This window comes from Numenius arquata, unplaced genomic scaffold (genome assembly GCF_964106895.1).
Source record: "Numenius arquata unplaced genomic scaffold, bNumArq3.hap1.1 HAP1_SCAFFOLD_38, whole genome shotgun sequence".
NCBI classification, from domain to species: Eukaryota; Metazoa; Chordata; class Aves; order Charadriiformes; family Scolopacidae; genus Numenius; species Numenius arquata.
Window position 1 is genome coordinate 263414 of NW_027415315.1, and position 23310 is coordinate 286723.

Sequence of the window (23310 nt, forward strand, 5' to 3'; positions counted from 1 at the left end):
CTCTGGACGCTTTCAAAGACCTTCACATCCTTCTTAAATGGTGGGGCCTTGAACAGCACACGCTATTCAAGGTGAGGCCACACCAACACTAAATGCAGTGGGATAATCCCCTCTCTCGACCGGCTGGTTCTACTGTCTTTGATGCCCCTCAGCATGTGGTTTGCCCTCTTGGCTGCCAGGGCTCCCTGCTGACTCCCAGGGACTCCTGCTGGGACTCCTGCTGCCAACCAGCACCCCTGATCCCTTTCTGCAGGGCAGCTCTCCAGCCACTCCTCTCCCAATTTGTACTTGTGCCCGGCAATACTCCGTCCTAGGTGAAGGATCTGGCATTTGGATGTGTTAAATTTCATCACATCAATCATCGGCCAGTGCTCCAATCTCTCTAGATCTTTCTGCAAGGCATCTTGTCCCACAAGAGGGTCAATAGCAACGCCCAGTTTGGGATCATCAGCAGACTTGCTCACGGTGCATTCAACTCCTGCGTCCAGATCGCTGATAAACGTATTGGATAGAACCGGCCCTAGAATTGAACCCTGAGGAGCACCACTGGTAGCCCTATTCACTGCAACCCTTTGAGCTCTGCCCTTCAGCCGCTTCTTCACCCAGTGCACCGTGAACCCAGAAGCTCGTCTAGAAGGATGCTGTGAGGGACAGTATCAAAAGCCTTACTAAAACCCAGAAAATCTACATCCACTGCTTTCCCTTCATCCAGTGGGCGGGTGACCTTATCATAGAAGGATATCAAATCAGTTAGGCAGGACTTTCCCTTTGTGAACCCATATTGACTGTTCTTTAAGTGCCTTTCAATAGGACCCAGTATAACCTTCTCCATAAATTTTTCCAGGAACTGAGCTTAGACTAACGGGTCTGTAGTTCCCTGGGTCTTCCCTCACACCCTCTGGGTAAATTGGAATAGCAATGGCTACGTCCCAGTCAGGGGGGACCTCTCCTGACTCCCAAAACATTTGGTAGGTGATCGACAGGGGTCCTGCCATCACATTCACCAGCTCCTTCAGTGCTCTGCGGTGAATCCCATCAGGCCCTGTGGACTTGTGAACATTAATCTGATCCAGTTGGTGCCTCATGATTTCAGTGTCCACAAATGGACAGTCTCTGTTCCCACACTTGGGCTCCTCCGACTCAGGGGACCGGGCAGCCCAAGCTCTAGCTGCATTATTAAAGCCTGAGGCCAAAAAAGCATGGCATGCCTCTGCTTTCTCTTCATCCCTATTAGTCAGATGACCATCTTCAACACGTATTGGTCCAATGCTTTCTTTTGACCTCCCCTTGCTAGTAACATACTTTAAAAAGCCCTTCTTGTTTTCTGAGACAACACTGGCCAGTTTCAACTCTAATTGAGCTTTGGCCTTTCCTGCCTTCTCCCTGCATATACGAACCACAGCTCTGTAATCTTCCTGCGAAGCCTGACCTTGCTTCCAGAGACTGAAACATTTCTTTTCCTCCTGAACTTCACAAGGCAGGATCTGCAGTTCAGGAACTTGGCTCATTAACATGCAAAATGCCCTAACAAGCCAAGCCTCTGGGCAGTTTTCAGGAATCCCTCGGTTCTTATGCAGTTAATGATCGGGATTTCAGAAGTGACAGTATCACAATACTAAAAAATAAGAAACTATTTCTTCTCTTTAATATTTTATCTATTTTTTTCTTACACCTGGGGTGATATCAGCAATCTCCAGTCAATATTGATCCTGAATGTCTCCCGATGCAGTTTGAATATGCAAGGCAAGACCCTTTATGTCAGACTCTCCACGGGCACTCATTTTCTCAGTAAGGTCTGTAGCTGCACGTTTCAGCTCGTTGGCACCAATTCCCACCTGCTTTCCTTGGAGAGCAAGCTGCACCCAGACACAGAGGGATGTTTTTTTTGTTCACAAAGAAAAACAAAGGAAGGCAGAGTTCAGTAAAGGACAAAGGACACTCTTCAGCCGTACATTAAGTCCACTTTACCTCCACTCAGACCCACTTCCGACACTGGATAGACTTAGACCAAGAGGAAACTCAGTTTTGTGTCAAGCAGAGATCCCAGCATCTCCCAAAACACTCCCTGTCCCACACTTTGTTTGATTGTCCATTTCCGTTCTTTGCACACAGTGAGACACAGACTGAAGTCACGAGCTCCCTCGATTCACAGAGGGCAGCAAAGAGACAAGGTGAATTAAATGCTCTCCTTTGAACAGCCAAATCTGCACTAAGCCCTGTGCCTCTGGTTACTGGAGCACCGTCAGGCAGACTCTGCAGCATCTACACCCACTCATTTTGCATTCCCTGCAGGGTGAGTTACATGTGCCTCCGGTGTAGGTGAAGGCAGGGATGAGAGTGATCTCCTTTAACATTGGACACCTTGGGTGCAATTGCCCAGGCTTCCCTTTGGAGCCAAAGGAGAGAAATCAGTTGTCTCAACCGAGACGCCTTGACCTACCCTGCCAATCACCCAGCGCCTGCTCCAGAGAGGTTCCTGTAGCTCCTGGCTTACATTTCCCAGTCCCAAGTGGAAGCTTCAGCGTCTCCCATGCATCCTGGAGGAAGAAGCCCCCGCCCGGTGTGGGCAATCGAATCAACCCCTGATGGAAGATGTCAGGCAGAAGTTGCAACATATGCCGAAAAGGCCTTGGTGTAACAGGAGCGTAAGAAGTCTTTGACACTGGTCTGCAAATTCTCATGATTGTTTTTCATGGGACATGGACCAGCAAGGTGATGACACTTTCTCTGCCCCTATGTACATATAGATTTATGCAGCCATTTGCATAAACACATTTCCTCCCAACACACTGAATGGACAAACTCTGTTTCGAGGACATGTTTCTATCAGGACATTTCACATCTCCATTTCATATTTCATATGGGGATGTGAGTGGAGGCCCCGGTGTGATGTGCCTTGTGTTCCTGGACATCTACTGCGTAGAGAAGGGACAGAGCTTTCCTCACTGCAGAGGTGGCAATCAGTCATTGCCGTTAGGAAAATTTGCAACTGGCCTGCGCTGACCGAGGAGAGAGGCTGAGACACCGAGTACAGAATTACAAAGCAGAAATATTTATTCATGCGCTTGAGGTGTCCCAGCTAAATTGGGGTATCCCAAATGTGGTTTCACATGGGGTTCTTACACCGTTCAAGCATTCAGGTACAACAGGATTTGATTAATGACTACTTAACAGACACGTTACATCGAGAACCTGTTTCTATCAGGACATTTCACATCTCCATTTCATATCTCAGTGGAGCTGGGAGTCATGAAATTTGGATAAGTTGCATTAATCCTGCTTTTATTTCTTTGCTATTTCTTTTCTTCTTATTTCAAGCATTCAGGTACAGCAGGATTTGACTAATGACTACTTAAGAGACACACTGCCGATTACTAATCATAGTGAAACTTCAGAGAGCAACTATATTTCTGCAATGTTAAAGTCCATCAGCATTCTCCCTGTGGGTCTGTCTATAACAGATGTCCCTGGAGTTGGTCCTGCGATAGTTATTTATCTGCGATGGCACATGCTGGGAGTGTTTCAAACTGTGCGAGAGGGGCCGGGAAGCTGGTGTTCCCTTGGTTCTCCAGCAGTATCCTTTGTCCTTCATGGACAACTAACTCTAAGATTCTGGGAGGCACAGTCCTTATTTCCAGAGCAGGGCTGCTCTTCTGCTCCTTGTGGTGAGCTGGTGTCCTTTCCTTTGCTTCCTCAAGGAGGATAAATCAGTATACAATGTGAGATGCCAGCTCGCAGGTACATGGAGGGTCTAAGAGCAGCTCCTGGGGGGATCCATACTGTCTCTGGGTCTATAGAGATACACATCTAAAGCTGACACAGCCCAGCACGCAAACAGCCCAACCCCCATTTCCCTTTCTCCACTGACAGTAGTTTGCTTGCCCTGGAGACCTCCCAAGGTCCCTTCCAAGATGAGTGATTGTGCCTTTCCTTCCACCATGGCTCTTCCCTTAACGATGACAGGGAGAGCACGCAGGTTCCCCATGACCAGAGAAGTCAGCAGGCATAAGTTTGGTCCACTCAGCTGTGGCTTTTTTGGCCCACAAAACTCATTGACCCAAGGCTGCTGGGCTGGTAACCCCAAACAGGCCTCCTCATATCCTGAGCTGAATCTTTTCTTGTCCTTTTCCCTCGTTCCCACTCCCAGCTTTTTCTCTTTTATCGTTCTCATACGTTCCTCTACAAAGAGCCCAATTCTCCTCTGGCTTTGTGCCCCCATTCAGTGTTTCTGAGATGGTTGTTGTGCAGATTCCAATGTTGGTCAGTACAAAACTAGTAACTCCTGTTCCTGTCTGCAATGCCCTGTGACTTCCCATGCTGTGATTTTGTGGTGATGGACCATGACAAGCCGGGTGAGCCGTCTGTAGCAAACATTAACAGCCGACACAATGGAGCTTCAGTCCAGGTGTCCCTCTGTGGGAATTCCTGCTCAGGAGAGGTGGGGAGGAACCGGAGAGGGCCAGAGGAGGTTGGCGCATGGCCTGTACTTTAGGCCCCAAACCCCAGCATTCTCCTGGCTCAGCAATGGCCCCTATCAAAACTCAGTTGAAACTTGAAAAGGAATTCCAGGGCACCAAGATGAGCTTTTGGTAATTCAGGAACCGTTAAAGCAGAAGAAGAGATAACATGGGGCCACTGCTGAATTTAGTAGGAGACGGTGTAGATAGATCTGAGATACTCTATGTCCTCTTTCCCCGAGTTGCCACCAGTGAGGTCTCCCAGCCCTTTCTGCTTTGAGGCAGGACTCTGGAGGAGAAGAACGAGCAGTGGATGGGGACCAAGCCAGGGGCTACCTGAGCAAACTACACCCTTACCAGTCCATGGGACCTGAGTGTTGGCATCCAAGGTTGCTGAAAGAGTGGTTATAACCAGGAGGTGCTGGTCTGTGATGATCCCAGTAAGAAAAGCACTCAGACTCCACAAGGTATCTTTTAAAATGCTCTTCATGAGGGGAGCGCTGTAAGGGGAGCATCACAGAGGCAATCTCATGTCTGTTTCGATGGTGAGAACCCCAGGAGGTGTAGCATTGAATGGGCCTTCGACCCAAATGCGGCAAGCCATGCAGACAACCATGCAGACCCCCTCCATAGGGGACAGTCTCCTCTTTTGGTCATTCAAACCACTCCAGGATTTTCTTACAAGGAAACAACACTATTCATCATCTCGACAGTCAAACAGACAGGACGTTTCCATGAGAACTTCCTGCAGCAGTGCCGGGTACAGGGAGGGCCACGCGGGAGGCAAAATGTCTGGTACAGACTGGGACCTTTCTGCAGGCTCCTGTGTGACAATGTGCTGCTGAGGTTGTCCTGTGGCCAAGGCATCTGTGCAGCACAGCCCAGGGGTGAAGGCCACTCTGTACGTACAGCCCAGCCCAGCACAAACTGCTCGATGTACAATGGTTCTTCTGGGCAGGATCACAGCTCAGGTTTCCCCGTGAGAAGTCAGCTGAGGTGCTGTGGCCCAAATATGCACTGCCAGGAGGAGTCCCATGTCTACTCACAGAACTGGGATGGTTTGGGATTGAATGAGATGTGGTGGGACATCTTGCTGAGCTGTGGTGCTGCAATGGAAGGGTACAGGCTCTGCTGGAGGGAGTAGCAGGGAAGAGGACGACCAGCAGAATGCCCCCTGAGTGAAGGAGCAGCTCAGATCTATGGAGCTCCTGTGTGAGATGGGTCAAGGGTTGAGTGAGCTTGTGTGAGTGAGGATGAGAGGAGAAGCCAGTAAGGGGGAAAATGTCTTGGCCATTATACTCCACTTGATCAGGCACAGTAGGCAGAATAAGTCTTCTAACAGCAACCTGAAGAAGTCTCCAAGTCAATGAGCAGGTTCCTATGGGGAAGAGTAGTTGCCCTGGCATTCACTGGTCAGGCAAAGACACAGGGTGCCAGCAGCCTGGAGGACCTTGGGACAACTTCTTAACACAGCCGCCAAGTGGGCAAACAAGGGTGATGCTCACCTGGACCTGGTCCTGGCAAAAAACAAATAAATAAAAAAAAAAGAGTGGTCAGGGAGGTGAAAATCAGTGTCAGCCTTGGCTGCTGTCACCAGGAAATAGTGGGGTCCCAGGTGCCGAAGAGGAGTGAGGAAGGCCAGCAGCAGAGCAAAAACGGGTGGACTCCAGAGAAGAAGACTTTGATGTACTTGGGAGCCTGATGCGAGTGGTGCCATGGGAAGCAGCTCTGAAGGCTGAAGGATGATGGAAAATCTGATAGGCCTTACAGGACAGCCTCCTCCAGGCACAAAAATGATCTCTCCAACTCCCCTTGAAAAGAAGCCACCGTCTCAGGAGGCTGCTTGTTGGAACTGACTGAGCTCCAGGACAAAGAGGCAGCACAAAGGAGGTGGAAGCAGGGAAGCTGCAGAGGAGGAATTGAGAAACCTTGTCCCAGGACGTAGGGACGATGTCAAAGCCAAAGCTCCCATGGGCTTGACAGATGAAGGGAAGGACAGCAAAAGCACAACGAGCTGATCCAGGCTTCGAGGGTCATGGGAATGAGTCACCCTCTGCCTGGAGGCCTGTGACAAGTGGGCACTGCAGATATTTGCATCCTGACTGCCTCAGCGTGGGCGATGGGGATCCCCCTGCTGGGGGTGGCTCTGCCAGCCCATCCACATGGGTCTGGATGGTGCAGACTCTACTTGGAGACATTCCTGTAACCCAAATTCCTTGGCGTTAATGCAGAATTGGCAAGTTGAAATCAAGCATTTCATGCACTTGGCCTCTTCGCCTTGACATCTTTTCGCTTTGACTCCACTCCCGAAAGCTCTCTAATTAACCACAGAAGAATTGAAGACGAAAGGAAAATTATGGCCTGGCTTGGCTCCTCAGGGCGTTTTGCATGTTAATGAACCCTCTGGTGCCAAGTTCCTGAACTGCAGATCTCTAAAGGCTGACCAAGTCTCTAGAGGACTAAGAGCCAGCAGCAAACCTCCAGGTTTCTGAGAGTGTTTGCAGGCCCTGCTGAAGTCCATCACTGAAGAAACCATGGAGGGAATGAGCAGACAAGGGTCCTGTCCCTGGGGGCTGGTGAAGCAGGAAGTTGGAGACACTTGGTACAACGGAAAATTTAAATGTAGAGAACACTGTGGAAGCCCTTGATGTGCTCTTCCAAGCAGGAAGGCCACGTCCTTACCCACATCCCCTACAGATGGGGCTCCTTTCCCTCTTGGCATGTTCGGGGCTCTTCCTGGGGGCAATGTGATTGGGAGTGTGTGTTGCCAGGTGCAGGTCAGCAGTAGGGCACCTCCCAGGATTTATGGGGGGTGGCTGAGGAGGCAACGAGGCACTGGAGCTGGAAGGACCTTGTGTTCTCTCCTGGGTCTCAGTGGAAGAGACAGAAGCCATAGGCAAGAGAGCAAGGGTCTCAGATCTGTTGGGGGGTCAACGCCCCACCAAGGCCCTTGGCCATCCCCACCACAGCTACGCTGTCCTGTGCCTGTGCCTGCTTCCTTGTTTCCAACTTCAAAACACTGTGGGTGTCTGAGGATTTGCCAATGCCAGTGAGTTCCCCACATCTCACCTGGTTTCCTCCAAAGCCTTGCTACTGCTCATTTATCCCCAAGATTTCCAAGCTCCAGAATCCTGGAGAATCCATGCCAGAATCCTCTCTGTAGCTCCACATCCCAGCACTGAACAGCCAACCCCCAATATTTCATTTCTTCTTCCTGCCTTTAGCACACTCACTGCTCCCCCCACACTGCTCTCTCCCTGCACGCCCATGTGTCTCACAAACCCTTCCTCTGCCCCTGCAGTGCTGAGACCTCAGCCCAGGAGGTTTGTGCATCCTCCAGGCTCATGGATGTTTCCTGAAGTCCATCCAAGTGTGGGCAGTGAAGGAGGGGAAAGGAGCAAGTTGTCAGCCCATGGGGCATTCCTAAGAACAGCCACCCCCAGCAGTGGGCATTCCCCATCCGCCAGGCTGAGGCAGGCACACAAGAGATGAATGTCTGTATCACCCCTGGTTTGCAGAGGAAGGGTCTTCCTTCCTGCCATTGTCCCAGGACAAGCCTCTTCCTCAGCCTCTGCCCACAAACATCCACTGCTTCCCACGGCTGGCTTCAGACACGGCTGTAAGGATTGGCTAAAGCCATCAGCCGTCCCCTTGCTTCTCGCTGACATTGCTTGACCCTCTCTAACAGACTTACACATGGCCAATCACCACTGCTCAGGGCCACTCGCCCTTTGGAAGAGCATTTTGGACTTTCCTAGTGCTTTTTATAATCTTCCTCGCTCCCTCCAGAGCACATGGTGGGCTTTCTTGGCCAAACAGGGCCTTTTTCACCATCTCTTAAGAAACAGTCGTCTTTTTATGATCCTCTGTGCGGGAATAGTCATCCCAGAAAAGCGCCAAATTTATCCAAATAGCAGTTGAGTGAAGTGCCAGTAAGAACCAGGTGAGCTCCCCCCATGGCCGTGGCTCCCTGGCAAGGAGCCTCTTCTGAGAAGGTGATCCGGCCCCTGCCACTCTCTGGAGAGGGAAACCAGCAGCGTCTGTGCCACACGGGGACACAAGGGGTGACTTTTGCAAGACCACCCTTCATCTGAACCACTTTCAATATGTACTTCAGGATGGGATATCATACCTTATATGGCAAATACTAATTTAATTGCCTTTGTCCAGATTTGCTATTGTGGAAGTAGACTGTTACTTTAACATTTCTTTTCATCATTATTATTATTTTTTGCCACTCTAAAGGAAATCACAGAATCACTGGAAGGATCACTGATGCTTTATCAACAGAAGACCCGCCAGCTTTGCATCTCAAGAAATAGGATGCCAGAGGTCAAGAGAAGGATGGGTTGGGAAAACTCATGGGATTTGGGAAACTGAAGCGTGAGCCCCTCTCCCCGACATCCTGCCCTCCTCCGTGACCTGTGTGAGAAACTCCATCAACTGGGTCTGAGCTCACAGTTGTGTCAAGAAAACGGTGTGTACCTGCAGCCAATGTTGTCCTTCCAGTTCAGGATTTGAGCTCCCACTTAAGACCAAGAAGCCCAAGGATCCCAGTTCCTATAGGGCCAACTAATGAGGACATCCCACAGGCTGGGGGAGTTTTTCTTTACTGACAAAGATTTTGTTGACTTTTTTTCCTCCCTCTTTGTAACTTGACTGTCAGAATTCATGCATTGAATCTACTTTGACCCTTTAAAACTGTCTCTGAAAAAATAATCCAGCACAGTTTTGGTTTTTTTGTTTGTTTTTTTTTTCCCAACCCAACTGTACTTGGAGCATTGAAGAGTCTTTCCAGATTTGGAGTGGTTTTTCAGAATGTCTGCTCCAAGAGGGGAAATATCTCAGCCTGCAGATGGAAGGACAGGAGGAGGACAGCATCATTCAGGCTCAAAGGGAATTGGAGGGTGTCTTGACCAACCTCCCATTGAAAACAGGGTCAGACCTGAAGAGTCAGGGCTTTGTTCAAAGATGTCTGGATCCCTTTCCAGGACAGAGCTGTTGCACGCTCTCTGGGAAACAGCTTCCAGTGCTTGACTATCCTCATGCTGGAAAAAGTTCCTCCTTATGTGGCTTGACCGTCCCTTTTCTCAGCCCATTGCCTCTTGTCCTTGTATCTTCTACCATGGATTTGACTCAGGCTCAGTCTTCCTGGTAACTGTGTGATGCTGCTCCATGTTCCCCCCAAGAGCTCCTCTCCTCCAAGCTGAACAAGCCCAGCTCTCTAAGCCTCTTCTCACAGTACAAGCTCTGTCAACGTTGGTGTCCCTCCACTGACCTGGCTCCACTTTGCAAGGTCTCTTAATGCTCTGTCTAAAGCTCCCAAGAGGCAGTTTGTGGCTGTTGCCTCTGTCATATCCATTCACCACTGCAGAAGAGACCTTGGGTCTGTCACCTCTCCAGGTAGGCTCTTACATATGTCACCCCAATCCTCCCCTTCTGCAGGGTAGAGACGCCCAGTTCCCTCAGACTCTCCTCAAAGCTCAAGCCTTAGGGACTTCACCATCTTGTCAGACCTCCTCTGGACCCTCTCCAGTCTCTCCATTTTCCTTTTGAAATGCAAAGCCCACTGGCTCATCATGGCAGCCATCATGACTCAAAAGCCCTTCTCCTCAGGGCACTCCTTAGCTGGTGTGGTCACTGCCCGTGCTGCTGCATGGAGTTGTTGTGCACCTCTTTCTTCTAAACCTTCAGGTTTCTGATGTCCAAATCCCCAGGTGGGTCAAGGTCCCTCTGGACATAAGCTCCAGCGGCCAAGCATTGGAAGTACACGTGCTGATGTTCATCCTGAGTCAGGGTGCCTCTAGCAAGAGCATCATTGTAGAAGCTGCAGGACACTACAGATAAGAAGACAGTACTGGTGTAATGGAGTTGCTAATCAGGGTAGAAAGCACTGGGATACCATCTCAGAAACAGCAAAGGTGGGAGCAAAGTGAGGAAAGGCAGCGCCAGTGGGGAAATGGTGAAAAGGGGTTGACTTTTTGCAAGGGAGAGGATAAAGTTGGTTAAAGAGTGGGACTTGAGATGTGGGAAAACAGTGCAATGGGAATGAACGGTTAAGCAAAGGAAATGATCTGGGCTGTTTGGAGATACCTGTCAAGTAGCCCTGCATCTGAGAATCCTGCCTGGAGCAGGACAAGAAACATGCAGCTGGTCTGACTGTACCAACATCTGACTGACTTCCATGGACACGGGAAACCCGAGAGCTTTCCCTGCTGTCACCACTTCCTCACTGAGGCTTGATTTACCCTTGGAAAGTCCATGCTGACTGCTTTTGGACACTTTTTTCTCTTTCCAGTGCCCAGAAATGTCACCCAAGAGGACTCTCATTGATGGCACACTAATCACCCCAGGGAGCTTGTACAGCCTGTGGGTCCCTGGGCTGGGCCTCTTTCAAAGGTGGGGGCAACATTGGCTTGTCCTCACTCACAAGAGAGCTCTGCCAAGCCTGTCGCCTTTGGAATGCCGCCTTTTGGAATGTCGACATTCCAAAGAAATCTCAGTCTTCCCTTGTGACTTCACTACAACTATTTTGTCTGTTATATGGTGTATTTTGTTTCTCTAATCTTTCCTATACTTACACTTGTCCTGATACAATGGTCATTTGCAAAGTCATCTTTTCAGATGCAGACTGTCTAGGAAAAGGCCCTCTCCATCATTCTCCAGTTTTCTCCTCCCTTTACTCTTTGTTCATCCAGGTACCTCTCACCTCTGCTGCTCTTTCACCCTCAGGGAGTAAAACCTTGCCTGGCTCTCAGTAGTCTCATTGTCTCCTCAGCCAGCTCTTTCATTATGTTTATATCTATCTTTGTGTATCTACCTACCTCAACTATTTCTCCTAAGATTATCCCTTGTAGAAAGGCAACCTCATTAGAGGCAGTTTGTACTTTGCGTATGATTACACAGTGTTTTCTTGTTTATGAAAACTGACTGTGCTTTACTTTTCTTTTCTGAAGAACAGGCAGAATTCCCCTGTGGCTGTGAGCAGCCAGGTCTCTGAGGAGAGCAGGTGGGAGATGGTGCAATGGAGCTGTCACATCCAGACTGGAGTGGAGAAGTCTGATGCAAGGAACAGTGATGTCAGTCCCAGGTGGGCGAGGTCAGACCTGGTGGGGTTGGGGAGGTGAGGAGCAAAGCTGTCCATACAGGGATGGACATCACGGGACTGCTTTTCCTGACCTGGCCAGACCTCCTGAGGAGACACTCGGCCTCAGTATCCCTTGGAGAATGCTTCTATCACCTCCTCTGTAAACTGAACACTCATAAAATACATCCTTTACAATCAAGAAAGCATTTTCATTAGATGCACTTTGAAAAAATTGTCATTAACTACACCACAAAACCTCCCCAAGTAGCTGTACAAGTCTTGAAGGAAATTGCAAAGAGATAAATTCCTTGTTAAGGCTTTCTGTTTCCAAGGAGCCCCATGGGGTATTTGCTGCTGAGTCCATGAACCTCAGATACTGAGAGAAGATTGAAGAAAGTGCTCAAGAAATGAGAAGCACAACCCAAACTTCCTGGAAGCCTTAAGGAGCCCCACTGAGGGCAGTTACTGACAAAGGCTCCCTGGGGACTCGTTAGAGCAGATAATTGGAGGCTGTGATTGCAGGTAGGCAAAGGCAGAGTGCAGGTGGCTGTAATGCTGAGGAAAGCCTGGCTTTGTCTGAGGAAGCAGAAAGGCCAAGCCCTCACCCCCAGGCCCTGGCAAGGCAGATCCTGCCCCTCACTTGTGGCTCAGGGCTCTTCCTGGGGGCAGTGGGATGTGGGGGTGAGCAGTGCCCAGGGCAGGAAAATTCTGTGACACCTCCTGGCCTCCCAAAGAAGGGGCGAGGATGAAACAAAGTCCCAAGATTCAAACGAATCGTAGACTCATAGAATCATTTAGGATGGGAAGGACCTTTACGGTCATTGAGTCCCTCACACTCCCATGTCCACACCTAAACTACGTCTCTATGTGCCACATCTACACATCTTATAAACACCTCCAGGGATGGTGTCTCAGCCACTTCCCTGGGCAGCCTGTTCCAGCGCTTGAGAAAGTTTTCAGTGAAGTTTTCAGTTTTTCCTCATATCCAATCTACATCTGCCCTGGAGAAACTGCCAGCCATTTCCTCTCACCCTATAAACTTGTTACTTGGGACAAGAGACACACACCCACCTTGCTATAACCTCCTTTAGGTTGTTCTAGAGAGCAAGAATGTCTCCCTTCAGCCTCCTTTTCTCCAGGCTGAACAACCCTAGTTCCCTCAGCTGCTCCTCATGACACGTGTTCTCCAGACCCCTCACCAGCTTCCTTGCCCTTCTCTGGACACGCTTCAGCACTTTCTTATAGTGAGGAGCCAAAACCTGAACACAGCACTCGAAGTGCAACCTCAGCCGTGTCAAGTACAGGAGAGACCATCACTTCCCTGCTCCTGCTGGCCACGCCGTTCCTGATACAGGTCAGGATGCTGTTGACCTTTGTGGCCACCTGGACGCTCTGCTGGCTCATATTCAGCCACTGTCGACTGACATCCCCGGTGCTTTTCTGCCGGGCAGCTCCAGCTGCTCCTCCCCAGCCCGTAGCGCTGCATGGGGTTGTTGTGATTCAAGGGCAGGACCTGGCACTTGGCCTTGTTCAATCTCATCCTGTTGGCCTCAGCCCATCGATCCAGCCTGTCCAGATCCCCCTGTAGGGCCAGCCTAACCTCAAGCAGGTCAAAACTCCACCCCACTCCGTGTCATCTGGAAACTTACTGAAGGTGTACTCGATCCTCTCATTCAGGTCATTGATAAATATATTAAAAGGAACCGGCCCCAGCACCGAGCCCTGGGGGACACCACTAATGACCAGCCGCCAACTGGATTGAACTCCATTCACCACCACTCCCTGGGCCCGGCCCTCCAGCCAGTTTTTTACCCAGGGAAGAGCACGCCCACTCAAGCCATGAGCATTCACTGTGTCCAGGAGAACTCTGTGGGAAACAGTGTCAAAGGCTTTACTAAAGTCCAGGGAAACAACATCCACACCCTTTCCCTCATCCACCAAGCGGGTCACAGAATCACAGAATATTTTTGGTTGGATGGAACCTTTGAGATCATCAAGTCCAACGAACAAAAAAAAAAAAACAAAAACAAACAAACAAACAAACAAAAAAAAAATCCCAGAACACCAAACACCAAAACCAAACCAAACCAAATGCCCACAACCACACCTCACCCCACCATCAAACAGACAGAAACCAACAATCTCGGGCACTAGAGCATGCCCTGAAGTGCCATGTCTACACATTTCTTAAATTCCTCCAGGAATGGTGACTCCACCACCTCCCTGGGCAGGCCGTTCCAGGGCCTGACCACTCTCTCACTCAAGTAATTTTTCCTAATATCTAATCTAAACCTCCCCTGCCGCAACTTCAGACCATTTCCTCTGGTCCTGCCATTATTCCCTTGGGAGAAGAGGCCAACACCCACCTCTCTACACCCTCCTTTCAGGGAGTTGTAGAGGGCAATGAGGTCTCCCCTCAGCCTCTTCTTCTCCAAACTAAACAAGCCCAGTTCCCTCAGCCTCTCCTCGTATGACTTGTTCTCTAGACCCCTCACCAGCTTGGTGGCTCTCCTCTGGACACGCTCCAGCAGCTCAGTGTCCTTCCTGTAGTGAGGGGCCCAGAACTGAACACAGCCCTCGAGGTGAGGCCTCACCAGTGCCCAGTACAGAGGCACCATCACTGCCCTGCTCCTGCTGGCCATGCTGTTCCTGATACAGGCCAGGATGCCGTTGGCCTTCTTGGCCACCTGGGCACACTGCTGGCTCATGTTAAGCTGGCTGTCCACCAACACCCCCAGGCGCTTTTCTGCTGGGCAGCTTTCCAGCCACTCTTCCCTGAGCCTGTAGCGTTGCATGGGGTTGTTGTGACCAAAATGCAGGACCCGGCACTTGGCCTTATTAAACCTCATCCCATTGGCCTTGGCCCAATGATCCAACCTGTCCAGGTCCCTTTGTGGAGCCTGCCGACCCTCAAGCAGATCAACACTCCCACCTGGTTTGGTGTCATCTGCAAACTTACTGAGGGTGCACTCAATCCCCTCATCCAGATCATCAATAAAGATATTAAACAAGACTGGCCCCAAAACTGAGCCCTGAGGGACACCACTGGTGACCGGCCGCCAACTGGATTTCACCCCATTAATTACAACTCTCTGGGCACGGCCATCCAGCCAGGTTTTTACCCAGTGAAGAGGACACTTGTCTGTGCCATGATTCGCCAGCTTCTCCAGGAGAACGCTGTGGGGGACAGTGTCAAAGGACTTACCAAAGTCCAGGTAGACAACGTCCACAGCCTTCCCCGCATGGAGAAGGCGGGTCCCATGATCATAGAAAGAGATCAAGCTGGTTAAGCAGGACCTCCCTTTCATAAACCCATGCTGGCTGGCCCTGATCCCTCGGCTGCCCTGCACTTGCCGTGAGAGCTCACTCAAGATGATCCTCTCCGTGATCTTTCCCAGTACCGAGGTCAGACTGACAGGCCTATATTTTCCCAGATCCTCCTTCCAGCCCTTCTTGTAGATGGGCGTCACATTGGCCACCCTCCAGTCATCTGGTACCTCTCCTGTTGACCAGGATTGTTGATAGATAACGGAGAGAGGCTTGGTGAGCTCTCCTGCCAGCTCCCTGAGTACCTTTGGGTGAATCCCATCCAGCCCCATGGACTTATGCGTGTCCAGGTGCATAAGCAAATCATTAACTACTTCCTCCTGGATTACGGGGGGGTTGTTCTGCTCTCCATCCTTATCTTCCAGCCCAGGAGGCTGTACACGCTGGGGATAGCTGGTCCGACTATTGAAGACAGAGGCAAAGAAGGCATTAAGTAACTCAGCCTTCTCCTCATCCTTGGTCGCAATGTTTCCCCCCGCATCCAGGAAGGGATGGAGATTCTCCCTGACTCTCTCTTTGTCGACATATTTATAAAAACTTTTTTTGTTGTCCCTTATATTAATGGCCAGGTTGAGTTCCAGCTGGGCTTTTGCCTTCCTAATTTTTTCTCTGTATAACCTAACAAGATCTCTGTACTCCTCCTGAGTTGCCTGTCCCTTCATCCAAAGGTGGTAAACCCTCCTTTTTTTCCTAAGTCCCATCAAAAGTTCTTTGCTCATCCAGGCTGGCCATTTTCCCCGCCCTTTAATTTTGTGCCTCATGGTGACAGCCTGCTCCTGGGCCTTTAGGATTTCCTTCTTGAAGAGCGTCCAGCCCTCCTGGACCCCTTTGCCCTGCAGGATTCTCTCCCAAGGGACCCTCCCAACCAGGGAACAGGCTAAAGTCCGCCCTCCGGAAGTCCAAGGCGGAGGTTTTGCTCACCCCCTTCCTTACCTCACCAAGAATTGAAAACTTGACCATTTCATGATTGCTAGGACCAAGACGTCCTCCGACCTCCACATCTCCCACATTGGGGAGGGATCACATTGTCATAGAAGGAGAACAGGTTTGTCAAGCAGGACCGGCCTTTGATACACCCATGCTAGATTGTCCTGATCTCCTGGTCCTCCGGTATGTCTCACGTGATGCCACTCAAGATGATCTGTTCCATAATCTTCCCTGGCACCGAGGTCAGACTGACAGGCCTGTAGTTCCCTGGACCCTCATTCTGGCCCTTCTTGTAAATGGGCGTCACATTTGCTAACCTGAAAGGAGGGTGTAGAGAGGTGGGTGTTGACTTCTTCTCCCAAGGGAATAATGACGGGACCAGAGGAAATGGTTTGAAGTTGCGGCAGGGGAGGTTTAGGTTAGATATTAGGAAGAATTACTCGGTGATCTCAGAGGTCCTTTCCAACCATGATGATTGTGTGATTCTGTGCATGGGGACGGGGTTCCTGTGCTGTCCATGGCAGGTGCAGGCAGTTGTGCTGCAGAGCCCGGGCACCTCCCACAGCACCACAGGCCTGAATTGGTGACTGAAATTAAGATTCAGCTGCACTGAATTAGGTGAGGCAATGAAGGGATGCACAGGAGACAACTGCCAGACAGAGAGAGACTCAGCTGTCCCTGTGCCACACGACCCCATGAGGTCAGCTGAATCCCTCTCTGGGCTGCCCTGGACATCAGGACAATTACAGGTTCACTTCTCCTACATGGTTAAGTTTGGCAAAGGAATTTCCCACCTTCAATCAATCCCTTCCCTCAGCAATGGCAGATTTGGCAGATCATTCCCTGTCCCTGTCTGGGTGTCCTCTCTGAAGATGGGACAATGATCAGGTGACCCATGGGCCTCCCTCTTTTTGTAATGGGAGAAATGACAGTGCAGGAAAGAAGTGTCTGTCCCCAGCTGAGAGAGTGAAAACAAGTGATTGCCTCAGCCTGTTTCACAGCAGGTTCCCCTGGAGCCCCAGGGACACCTCAAGGAATTCCAGAGGGGCAGAAAAAGTGCTGCCTTGGGCTGTTGCTCTGCTGCTGAGCTGGGCCGGGCTCCTGGGATGGAGGGAGCTCCTGGCCATGGGGCAGCGCGGCAGAGAGACAGCTCTGCCCAGGAGCAGCTCCTCTGCCAAGCGCAGCAGGGCTGAGGGCACTGCCTGCAGGCACCGAGGGGAGACAAGAGATGTGAGAGAGAGGTAAAGGCAGTCTGGGGTGGTGAGTGAGAGCTCACCAGGGGGAGAAATCTTCCCAGGCTTTGACACGGTAAGTCTCTGGCTGCAGGGCAATGCAGCTGAGTTCCTGGAAGCGTCTCCTAGACCTGGCACATGCCACGACCGATAGGACCTGTCGGGAAGGTTCTGCTGGGTTTTCTGGTGTGGAGGAGGAGGACATGCTTCAGAGAAGGCCTTGGGGCATCAGAGGCGTGAAGCCGGGTGTGCAAACAGGGCTGGCCAGGGCTGTCCATCAGAGCGGGGACCCTACACCCCAGGGCACTGTGTGCTGGGAAGGGATTCTGCTGCTGCCAGGGTCAGCTGTAGCCTGCCCGGGGAGTGTGGGGAGAAGCTGTGGGTGGAAGGAGTGACCACCACAACGGTAGGGTAGGGACGAGCAGGTGAGGGCACGGTGCCTCTGCTGTCAAGAGAGTGCTGCACGGGTCAGGGCTTCTCACGGGTTAAGCTCTTCCTCGTGCCATTTCTAAGGGGACTTCTCAGGAAGCACATTCACTCAGCAGCATCTTCCCCTTTGCAGCCGCATCAGGTTTTGTGTGATCTGCTCTTTAGCCCCTGCACACGCAGAGATGCCCCTGGGAGGTGTTTGCAGGCAGAGGTGGGCGCCCAGCGGGTGGGATGGGGTTTGTGAGCACTGGCAGGAGTTGAGCTGGGGACAGGGAGACGGCTCCTGGCAGCAGAGACATGGGCAGGGAGTGAGAGGGAGCTGCTGCCAGAAAGGCTGGGGAAGGGGATGTGGGCACCTCCCTGCTGTCCCTGCAGCACAGACACCTTCCCCTGAGCAGCTCCTCCCTGGTCTCCTTTCCCAGCCCAGGCAGAGCCTCTGTCCTCAGGCCCATGGGGTCTTGGCTGCGCATCACCCCTGCAGCAGCCAGAGCCCAGGAAAGGGCAAACCCCTGATTTCCATCTTGTTTGTGTGTCCCTCCTCCCTTGGCCAGGAGCATTGTGGCGTTTCACTGCCGTCCCCTCCTGCCTGTGCTGCCCTGGTTCTCACCATTGGCTTTCCTGAGTCAGTGCCGGGGGTGGGGGTCGGGGGCGGCAGATTCAGCTCCTGTTCAGACTCCCATCCTTTGGGTCCTGCTCTACAGACGTGTCTAGGGGAGAAACGTGCCCAAGTCTCCTCCAGGCCAGCTCAGGACATTCAGCTTTTTCCCTGGGGTGTCCTGTGGGGCTGCAGGGTGCCCTCCAGAAGTATCTCTGTGCTGCCCAGGATGCCCATGGAGAAGACATCTGGGTGCTGAGGCCGTGGAAATGCTGCTGGGCAGCGTTAGATGGGCCACTGCAGTGATCCCTCTGTGTCCCAGTCCGGGAGGGGAGAGATGAGAAAGGGCGAGGAGTCTGTGAATCTGCTCTTTGAACCTGGATTCCTCTGCTCTCTGCAGTGTCCTCTTTCTTTTTAGGGGGACATCGGAGTGTGACCCTCCTCCAGGTCCAAGCTGCCAACACAGGGCAGCTGAGAACAGGACCGATGGGCAGAGCAGCTCTCCTCTCTCTGCACTAAGGGACAGTCCCTTTGCTGCTGAGGATCCACAGGATTTCACTTGGAATGCATTAGAAATGTGAGGGATTTCAAGCATCCAAACCCACTCCTAAACGTGGCAGGTGAATCTAGAACACATTAAACAAAACAAAATCCCCTCAGCTCAGTTCTGCAGCTGGGAAAATTGCAGGGAACAGAGACAAAAAGTTCTTTGATGTCTCACAAGTACATTTAATTTGAGATCACCCTGCGGCACAGCCAGAAGGACTCCTCAGTTTCCCATTCCGGAGTCCCTGCTCCCAATGGCACCCTCATCCAGCAAAAGCCAGGGCTCAAGTGAGGGAGCTGCAGAGAGGTCTTCCTGAAAAGAGAGAGCCTGAGTGGGGGGTTGCAATGAGACATGCAATCAGTTTTGCTCAGAGAAGTCAGGCTGAACTTTGTACTGCCTTTTCCTTCTCAACAGATAACCACAGCCAGTGGTAGCAAATGTCCAACAGCAGCTCCATCACCCAGTTCCTCCTCCTGGCATTCGCAGACACACGGGAGCTGCAGCTCTTGCACTTCGGGCTCTTCCTGGGCATCTACCTGGCTGCCCTCCTGGGAAACGCACTCATCATCACCGCCATCGCCTGTGACCACCGCCTCCACACCCCCATGTACTTCTTCCTCCTCAACCTCTCCGTTCTTGACCTGGGATCCATCTCCACCACTGTCCCTAAATCCATGGCCAATTCCCTGTGGGATACCAGGGCCATCTCCTACTGGGGATGCGCTGCACAGCTCTTCTTTTTTTTCTTTTGCATTGGTGCAGAGTTTTATCTTCTCACTGTCATGTCCTACGACCGCTACGTTGCCATCTGCCAACCCCTGCACTACGGGACCCTCCTGGGCAGCAGAGCTTGTGTCCACATGGCAGCAGCTGCCTGGGGCAGTGGGTTTCTCAATGCTCTCCTGCACACGGCCAATACATTTCCCTACCCCTCTGCCAGGGCAATGTCCTGGACCAGTTCTTCTGTGAAATCCCCCAGATCCTCAAGCTCTCCTGCTCACACTCCTACCTCAGGGAAGGAAGTTGGGCTTCTTGTGGTCAGTGCCTGTTTATCATTTGGTTGTTTTGTGTTCATTGTGGTGTCCTATGTGCAGATCTTCAGGGCCGTGCTGAGGATCCCCTCTGAGCAGGGACGGCACAAAGCCTTTTCCACGTGCCTCCCTCACCTGGCCGTGGTCTCCCTGTTTCTCAGCACTGGCATATTTGCCCACCTGAAGCCCCCCTCCATCTCCTCCCCAGTTCTAGACCTGGTGGTGGCTGTTCTGTACTCGGTGGTGCCTCCAGCTGTGAACCCCCTCATCTACAGCATGAGGAACCAGGAGCTCAAAGGTGCAGTGTGGAAACTGATGACCAGATGATTTTCTGAAACAATAAGCTGTTTTCTTCTACAAATCACTGTTAATGTAACTCATTATATGTCAAGCTCATGTACTGTAGTTTATGTTAGTTTTAATTCTGTGTTTAGGCCTTTGTTTGGCTTTTGTTGTTTTTTTCTTTTTTGCTTTACTTTGTATAATGTTTTCTACCAAAAAAACCAACTTGTTTTGCTGTTTCGAATTATGTATTTTTCCAAATTTGTGAAATCTACATACTGTATAAATGAGGACCTGCTCTCTCTGTGTATTAAAATAAAATATAGAACCATCCAGCGACCTGTTGCCCAAAATCCTTCCTCTCAGGCTTTCTCTGGAGCTGCAGGGCAATGCCTGTGAGCAGAGGTGGAGGGGAAAGAGTCCGAGCACAGCAGCTCTGTCAGCGAGCACCAACCTTGGTCTTTTCCAATTTGTTCTCTTTCCACACCCACACTTGCCTTCTGAGCCCTTGCCTTGCTATGGAGCCCGAGTGCTCTGGCAGCTCATCCTCCTGCTGTGGGGCAGCCCTGGACCACAGGTCGGGACAGGCACTGGGCAATTCCCTTCCAGAGCTGAACTCCCTAACAGCACCTCACAGAAACTCACAGAATCACAGAATCTTCTTGGTTGGAAGGGACCTTTGAGATCATCGAGTCCAACCACAAAAAAAAAAAAAAAAAAAAAAAAAAACCAAAAAAACACCACCCACACAAACCGAAAAACAAACAAACGAAACACCAAAACCAAAACCGAAACCACACAAAACAAACACCCACAACCACACAGCACACCCACCCACAAACAGACACAAACCAACTATCTCTGGCACTAGAGCATGCCCTGAAGTGCCATGGCTACACGTTCCTTAAATACCTGGTGACTCCACCACCTCCCTGGGCAGGCTGTTCCAGGGCCTGACCACTCTCTCAGTCAAGTAATTCTTCCTAATATCTAACCTAAACCTCCCCTGCCGCAACTTCAGACCATTTCCTCTGCTTCCGTCATTATTCCCTTGGGAGAAGAGGCCAACACCCACCTCTCTACACCCTCCTTTCAGAGAGTTGTAGAGGGCAATGAGGTCTCCCCTCAGCCTCCTCTTCTCCAAACTAAACATGCCCAAGTCCCTCAGCCTCTGCTCGTATGACTTGTTCTCCAGACCCCTCACCAGCTTGGTGGCTCTCCTCTGGACACGCTCCAGCAGCTCAATGTCCTTCCTGTAGTGAGGGGCCCAGAACTGAACACAGCCCTCGAGGTGAGGCCTCACCAGTGCCCAGTACAGAGGCACCATCACTGCCCTCCTCCTGCTGGCCACGCTGTTCCTGATACAGGCCAGGATGCCGTTGGCCTTCTTGGCCACCTGGGCACACTGCTGGCTCATGTTAAGCCGGCTGTCCACCAACATCCCCAGGTCCTTTTCTGCTGAGCAGCTTTCCAGCCACTCTTCCCTGAGCTTGTAGCGTTGCCTGGGGTTGTTGTGACCAAAATGCAGGACCCGGCACTTGGCCTTATTAAACCTCATCTCATTGGCCTTGGCCCAATGATCCAACCTGTCCAGGTCCCTCTGTAGAGCCTTCTGACCCTCAAGCAGATCAACACTCCCACCTGGTTTGGTGTCATCTGCAAACTTACTGAGGGTGCACTCAATCCCCTCATCCAGATCATCCATAAAGATATTAAACAATATTGGCCCCAAAGCTGAGCCCTGAGGGACAACACTGGTGACCAGCCACCAACTGGATTTCACCCCATTAATCACAACTCTCTGGGCATGGCCATCCAGCCAGTTTTTTACCCAGTGAAGAGGACACTTGTCTATGCCATGATTCTCCAGCTTCTCCAGGAGAACGCTGTGGGGGACAGTGTCAAAGGCCTCACCAAAGTCCAGGTAGACAACATCCACAGCCTTCCCTGCATGGAGAAGGCGGGTCCCATGGTCATAGAAAGAGATCAAGTTGGTTAAGCAGGACCTCCCTTTCATAAACCCATATTTATTAATATCTGGGGAAGAGGAGGTGGAAGTTCAATCTGCCACCATAAAATTACTAAACTTCTTGGCAGAAAAAGGACTCTGAGTCTCAGAAGGTAAGTTGCAATTTGTACATGCCGCGATGGAGTGACGGGACGCAGCTTGATGCAAGCAAGATGTCGATTTTATTATAATTCTTTACATACATTTATACTAGTCCTAAGGTAGCGTGTTCTAAGCTAATTGGTTCACATTCCACATTAGACATTCACAGATTGGCTAATGCTGATGCTAATGCAAAAAGTATTTTTCTAAACACTTATTTCTTCTAATTATATATAAATCTATCTTGAGCAAGGACAATAGTTTCTCTTTTACAGGATAATTGTTTTACAATCTCACCAGCTGTCCTTGTAGGAAGTCAGTACTCCCTATTCTGAAAGTTCTTATCTTATCCTTCCCAGGGCCTGTGGCCAACCAGTTCCAGCACATTTTCTTTTATCAACTGAGCAGTGCTGGGGGTTTTGCTGAGACCAGCCGAATCCTGTCCCACATCTCCCTCTTCTTGTTGCACAATAAGAACTCTTTTTATGGAGCGTGCTATCAATCCTTGTAAGCATTGCAACAAACACGGCAAAAAAAGTAACAAGAAAACAAAGACAGCCAAAGCATACATAATCATTTTCACAAGACTCCTTAACCACCCTGACAATCCCCATCCTTCAAAAAGTTTATCTAACCAATCCCAACTGTCGCTTTGTCGAAGCTTAGAGACCCCAGCTTTGAGCTGCTGGATGATTGTGGTAGGGATTCACGGAAAGGTCGTACACTCTTTGCCAGGATCCATCGGGGGCCTTTCTCTGTGGAGACACAAGCATAGCCTCTGCCCCATGGGATAAGGGGATACGGTCCCATGATCTTACCTGTTTCCGGATCACGAACCAACACGGGGGCTTTGACTCGCACCTCAAGTGAAGCATTCGTGTTAAAATGTCGGACTATTGGAGGGTTGCTATCTAACAAAGAGCAATTCAAAAAGTTAAAAACATACAAAGCTTTCTGCAGACGTTCCTCAGGAGTGGCAGTTCCTACTCCCCCTTTTTGTTTTTGTAACAAACGCTTCAAAGATTGGTGAGAGCGTTCAATCAGGGATTGACCTGTAGGGGAATGAGGAATACCAGTAATATGAGTCACACCCCAGGAGTCAAAAAATGCTTTTGTTGCCGTAGAGACATAAGCAGGACCGTTGTCCGTCTTTATTTGTGAAGGTATACCTAAAGTAGCAAAAGCGCGCATCAAGTGTTTGCGGACATCACGTGCCTTCTCTCCTGTGTGGCAAGAAGCAAATAAAACACCTGAAAAAGTGTCAATAGAGGAATGGACATATTTCA